Raw genomic sequence first — 6021 nt, forward strand, 5'->3', positions numbered from 1 at the left:
ACAAAAACACGAGGGAATGGGGAATTTGAATTTCACACTTCGTCCCCCACCGTGTTTGACTTTTGAAAGACATAAGGATTTTTAGGATTTTTTTAATCCAACGAAAAATTATATAATATGTTTTGAATTTTATCCTGACTAGTTTTTTATCCCGCGCGCGTTGCGGCGCGCTAAACCGAATCGTTCTTGGTTTAATTAGATGTATGTTTGTGCTTCGATCACTTATACATTACTACTCAAAACACGATCTCTAAAAAAAGTTTATATCGAGACATAAATAATAAAATGCACATCATATAGTAACTTTATTAAAGTTAAGAGGCAACAACTTATTACGTTGAAACGTTAAGTAATCCGAATTCATACAATTGAATAAAAATGTATTATAATTGACCTGACTTGCTTTCAAACAATATTTATGTCGAAACTCTAGCGTCGTACGCAACGTGATAAAGTATAGACTACAATTGACCCAACTTGTACCAGTACTCGATATAGTTTACCACACCAAAATTTGAATACATCTCACAACTCCATTTTTAACAAAATATATCGGAAACCATAGGAAATGAATGTCGGTACCGAGACAAAAGTTTTTCGGACGATATCGATTCGGTTCGTCACAGTAAAAAAAATAAAGTATATTCCACCTGTTCCATTTTGAATAAAACTTGTATTGAAACGTATCTTTCTGTCTCTCAAGATTGTCGTCTCACTACAATGACATACTCATAACTATATTTTATATTGTATCTTAAAAGTTATAAGTGGAAAACAGAATACAATCAAAACAATTATAAAAATTAAATATTATATTAATATAAGGAAAAAAATGTAACTTTGCTTCGTAAGCATAAATGGGTTTATAGTAAGCTTATTACACATAAAGATTGTTAAGCATTTTTCAGTTTTCTGTTCCTAATATGGTGTTTTTAAGAGAATGAAAACATGAAACTGATAGTTTGAAAAATAAATATAAATATAGATGCATAACACATTAATAATAGAATTGTTAGTAACGAGTGATATGTAAAATAAAAACAAATTATATCTTTTGTTAGTATAATTGGTCGTAAAGGTTAAACATATCATAAATGTCGAACATTTTAATCTCAGTTTAATTTTGAATGTACCAAATAGTTTTTTTACTGATGAGAAATAAGAAAATACCTAATATTTTGTTATTTAATTAAAAACTATAATTTAGACCCGCGGGCGTTGCCCCGCGGGGCCTTGTAAATTTTCCTGCGTGTGAGCGAGGCGTTTTCTTCACATGTCTTATTTATACAACTTATGAATCCCATTTGTTTTGTGCTCCATGATGAAATGGATTATTCTGTTTCCATTCGTAATCGCTCGAATGTGTCCTGTAACGTGAGTTCTCAGTTAAGTTGTTTGATTTCTTCTTTCAAATCTATCTTTTCCCAGCAATTGGTTGATCATCTTCCAACACCCCTTTATTAACCATGTTTTTTGCATACCCTCCTTTGCCATCCATGCTTTCTGCAAAACCCATGTACCAGACACACTTAATAACATCAAAAAAAGATAAAGTCCCACAAAAAGATTCAAGAATGACAGGTTTTCAAATACTAAAATGCAATGCAAGAATGACAAAAGTGTGAGCCTCAAAAGTTTATGATGAACTACCAACAAAAGCACTTACCAGCATGGACACATTGTTGGTTCTTCTTGTTGTTTTTCACAGGACCCAGTGGCGAAGTATAGAAGGGGCAGGGAGGGGCACCCGACCCCCCAAACTTTTCGCTCAGTAGTGTTATATTTGTAGTTTTCGTATAGAAATTTTTTGGTATATAAATTTTCGACCCCCGATTCTATAGAAATTTTTTGGTATATACGTTTTCAACCCTAGGACAACAACTAAATCGCTAATTTTCAAATCAAATGCAACTCTTTTACTGACCCACAATATTAGATTTAACCCATGATCAATAATCAGCATAACACCATTCAATGTGCAAAACAGTCATACAAAAAAGTCAACACAACCACCAAGGCAAAGAGATCTCACAATTCGAATGAACAGAGCAACCGAAATGAGCATATCAACCGTCTTTTGCAAATGCCTAATCTCACGCAGCACCTGAGTCCCAGGCTTAAACCGATGTGGCTTCCTGTTTTCTTCACCTACTGAACCTACATCCCAAAAACAGTCCAACGTAAGCAAGATCCCAGCAGTGTACATTCCATTGTCATATGTTGTACATGCTGGGAGTTTAAAGCCTAGAGTGCATGTGTGTACGTTCATCTTAAATCAAATAGAGTGACATGCTTTTCAACATATGCATACAATAAATTTAAATCAAACTTCCTAGTTCATCTCTTAAGTGGGTACTAAAATCTTAACCACTCGCAACTTTTGAAACTTCAAAACCGAGCATGAAGCTAGTAACCATGCCCAAGATCCGAGCTGAATGTATCATCATCATCCCTTCTATCACCTAACAAAACCTCATTTGCAATAAACAATACAATCATCCACAACAACTTCACTAAACATAACATCGCAACACAACATAGCACAAATTTCAACAACAATATCTTCCATACAAACACATAAACAATATCACAACATCATAAACACACAAATATCAAAAGTTAACATCAAAAAAGCTACAAACAAACACACTATTTAAACTAATTTCAGTAATAAATAAACACATGAGCAATAATTACCGTGTGATTAAGGAAGCATAGTCTCCGAAAACCCTAATATCAGGGAAGAAGCATGACTGAAACAAAATTGGGGGATTTAACACAATGAATGCAATGGCGATTGAATGGTAGTGAAGTGGAAGATGGCCAGATGGGTAATATTTATGAGTGTGGTCGAAGAGAGTGAAAAAGAGCATGTGTGTGCGGCATCTTTCGTCTTCGGCGATTTCCCCATTTCATCTTTCTTTAAGAGATTTAGGTAGAAGATTGGGAAAAAAAATAATAAAAGCAAACACGATTTTCAGGGGGTTTGTGGTGAAGGGTCGTGGGAACAATCGGTGATGGCTTGCTTCGCGCTACGGTTAGAACATGGGTACCGCAACCATCGATCACCTCCACCGGCCAACCCTCGTCTCTAGAGTCCCTCTCTCTAGCTCTAAATTTGTACTATTGATGAGTAAAAATGAAAAAGATGAGATGAGCAGATGAAGACAAGCAAAAGAAAGGAGAAGATGAAGAGGCAACACGTAGCAAAGAGAGGTAAGGTAGTCATGGGTACAACAAATAATCCATTGTACAACATACATATGCACAAAACACCTTTTATACATAGCGTACAACTTAGAGCAGCCAAAACTGGTTGCTAATTTATAATATATAATAAAGAAAATAAGAAATAAATATCCCATTGTGATTGTGAGACAAAACCATTACCACAAAACCTCTCTGTCTCCCCCTTCCTTTCTACCTTTCTATCTCTCTCTCTGACAAAAGGAAAAACCACTATGTTTACTCTGGTCAACATCTTTTTCTCCATCTTCATCATCGGAAATACCTACAATTACCACAAAACCTTGCCGCCTCCACCACGAAACCACCTAACCGCGTCGTCTTCATTCACCGTCCACCGCCGTCCTCAACCGAAAAGAAAAATATGTTAATGTTATCTTACTATTCTTTCTAACACTCCACACTGTTGAAAACTTAGAGAGAGAGACAAACACACTTGAGGAGAACCCCATCTAACTGATCTATGGCGATGAGTTATCCGAAGACTCTAAGGTAGATTGGGGTTCTTCTTCTCATAACACACAGTCAAAAGTGACAATATCGTAAATTAGTTGGAGGATTGAAGGGATGGCAAAATAGTAATTTCGTCGGTGCACCTACCATTGATTTTAAGATTATATAAATGTTTTATATTCACCCTCAACATATTCAAATTAGACTCAGAAAAGAGATGTATAGTAAAGTTTTCGTACAAATAACTTTAACGTACTAAACGTACAAATAACATGAAAAGGATAAAAATACACGAAGGCATTTTTGAAATTATATATTTGTATGATAATTATCAAAATTACTTTACAAATGATACTGTAGAGTAATTTTAATCTTGTAGAGTAATTTTATAAAATGCTCTTGTAGAGTAATTTTGATCTTGTAGAGTAATTTTGTAAGATGTTCTTGTATAGTAATTTTGATGCATTTGTAAACTAATTTTGTAAAATGTTCTTGTAGAGTAATGTTGATCAAAAACTATACCTCACCAAAAAAAAACTCAAAAAAACCTACCCCCCCCAAAAAAAAAAAAACCTAAACCCCCCCCCCCACATCCAAACTAAATGCTAAAAGCTAAACCCCATAACTAATTGCTAAAACAAATTTACAAAATTACTCTACAAGAATAAAATTACTCTACAAGGTCATTTTACAAAATTACTCTACAATATCAAAATTACTCTACATGATCATTTGTAGAGTAATTTTGAACTGTTTGATAAACTTGCAGAGTAATTTTGATTCACTTGTAAAGTAATTTTGATGCAGAGTAATTTGATACACTTGTAGAGTAATTTTGATAATTACCCTACAAGATTAAAAGTCTACAAGAACATTTTACATAATTACTCTACAAAGATCAAAATTACTCTACAGGATCATTTGTAGAGTAATATAATTACTGATAATTACGAAAATGCCATCGCGTTTTTCAGCAAAACCTTTCGTTCGTACGTTTTGTACGTTAAATTTATTTGTATTTGATCTTTTGTCAAGAGATGTAAACTGGCTAAAAGATTGCGTACTTATGAGGGGAGTCATAACGTGACATGGAAGTGGAGGAAAAGGGCTGACAATTTCATCCAAATTACCGAGCTCAATTGGCTTTGCATGTATCTAACTGTGGGGCAAATTAAGAGGACAGGGATCGATTGAAGTGGGTTGGGGCAACGTCAGGAGAATTTTCGGTCAAAGAAGTGAAGTATACTTTATCTAAGGGGGAGATTTTAAGCGATAATTATGTTATTGAATGGAGTAAACTGGTTCTGGCTAAATGTAATCTGCTTGCTTAGAAAGCCGAGATGGGAAAAATTCCAACCTTGGTTGCTCTTCTCAACCGTAGATTGGACATCAAAGACACGACCTATCCTCTATGCAATTTGGGTGAAGAAAATGCTAATCATTTATTCACCAGATGCGTGATTGCAGCTCAGGTCTGGTTTGCGGTGTCAAGATGGTGCAAGATTGCTCATGTTATCACAAGTTCGGTCAAGGAAATTCTAGAAGTGCACAAGCAGGTTGATCTATCGGGTAAAGCCAAAGACATTTTTAGCGGTATTGTGAGAGTGGGTTGCTGGTGCTTATGGCGGGCGCGCAATAAACTTAGGTTTGAAAGCAAACAAGTGAAGGTGGTTGATAAGCGAGATCAAAACGCTAGGATACCTTTGGATATGTAATAGAAGTAAAGAGATAGAACCGTTTCTTTGGTTGATTTGTGTAATTTTGTGAATATGTAGCTTGTTTGTGTTTTGGTTGCCACATCTCGTGGGTTTTGGTCGTTTTCGTTTAATGAAGTTCACATTTCAAAAAAAAATCCTCGTGTTTTATAAATTCATTATTTTAACCTATTAATTTATTTTTGAGAATTTTTACTTTAAGTTTTACTTTAGGTTTTATGTTCATCTATACTATATTATAATATGCATTAGGGAGGACATTTTAAGATACCCAAAAAAATAAAAACTTTTCCCTCTTAAACTATAAATACACCCTAAACTGAGGGTAAATTGGTCTTTTAAACAATAATTATGTTTTAGTCCCCTATCTTATTACATTTTCCCCATCCACAACAAACTTATCATTATTTTATGTATTCTTGTCATATCTTAAAAACTATGATGTTTTAAAAATCCAAAAGTATCGTGACGAGCTAATCATTTTTGTCGACGTTTCGATAGTTGTCTTAGGCCAATATTGATGTGTGGATCAAAAGGTACAAGTAGATGATGTCTTAGTGTACATGTGATTAAAGCCCAACGTACTTAGTCATTATCATGTTTAATA

General features: G+C 34.4%; 1 long non-coding RNA gene across 1 annotated transcript; it reads right to left on the reverse strand.

Moving 5' to 3' along the window:
* Window positions 1–1196: 1196 nt before the first annotated feature.
* LOC110924453 lies at window positions 1197–3188 on the reverse strand. Its single transcript, XR_002584330.2, has 3 exons — window positions 2698–3188; window positions 2033–2157; window positions 1197–1503 (listed from the first exon to the last, which is right to left on the reverse strand). It is a non-coding gene; the product is annotated as an uncharacterized LOC110924453 (long non-coding RNA).
* Between the last annotated feature and the right edge of the window lie 2833 nt (window positions 3189–6021).

The sequence above is a fragment of the Helianthus annuus genome, chromosome 17, assembly GCF_002127325.2.
Source record: "Helianthus annuus cultivar XRQ/B chromosome 17, HanXRQr2.0-SUNRISE, whole genome shotgun sequence".
Lineage (NCBI taxonomy): Eukaryota > Viridiplantae > Streptophyta > Magnoliopsida > Asterales > Asteraceae > Helianthus > Helianthus annuus.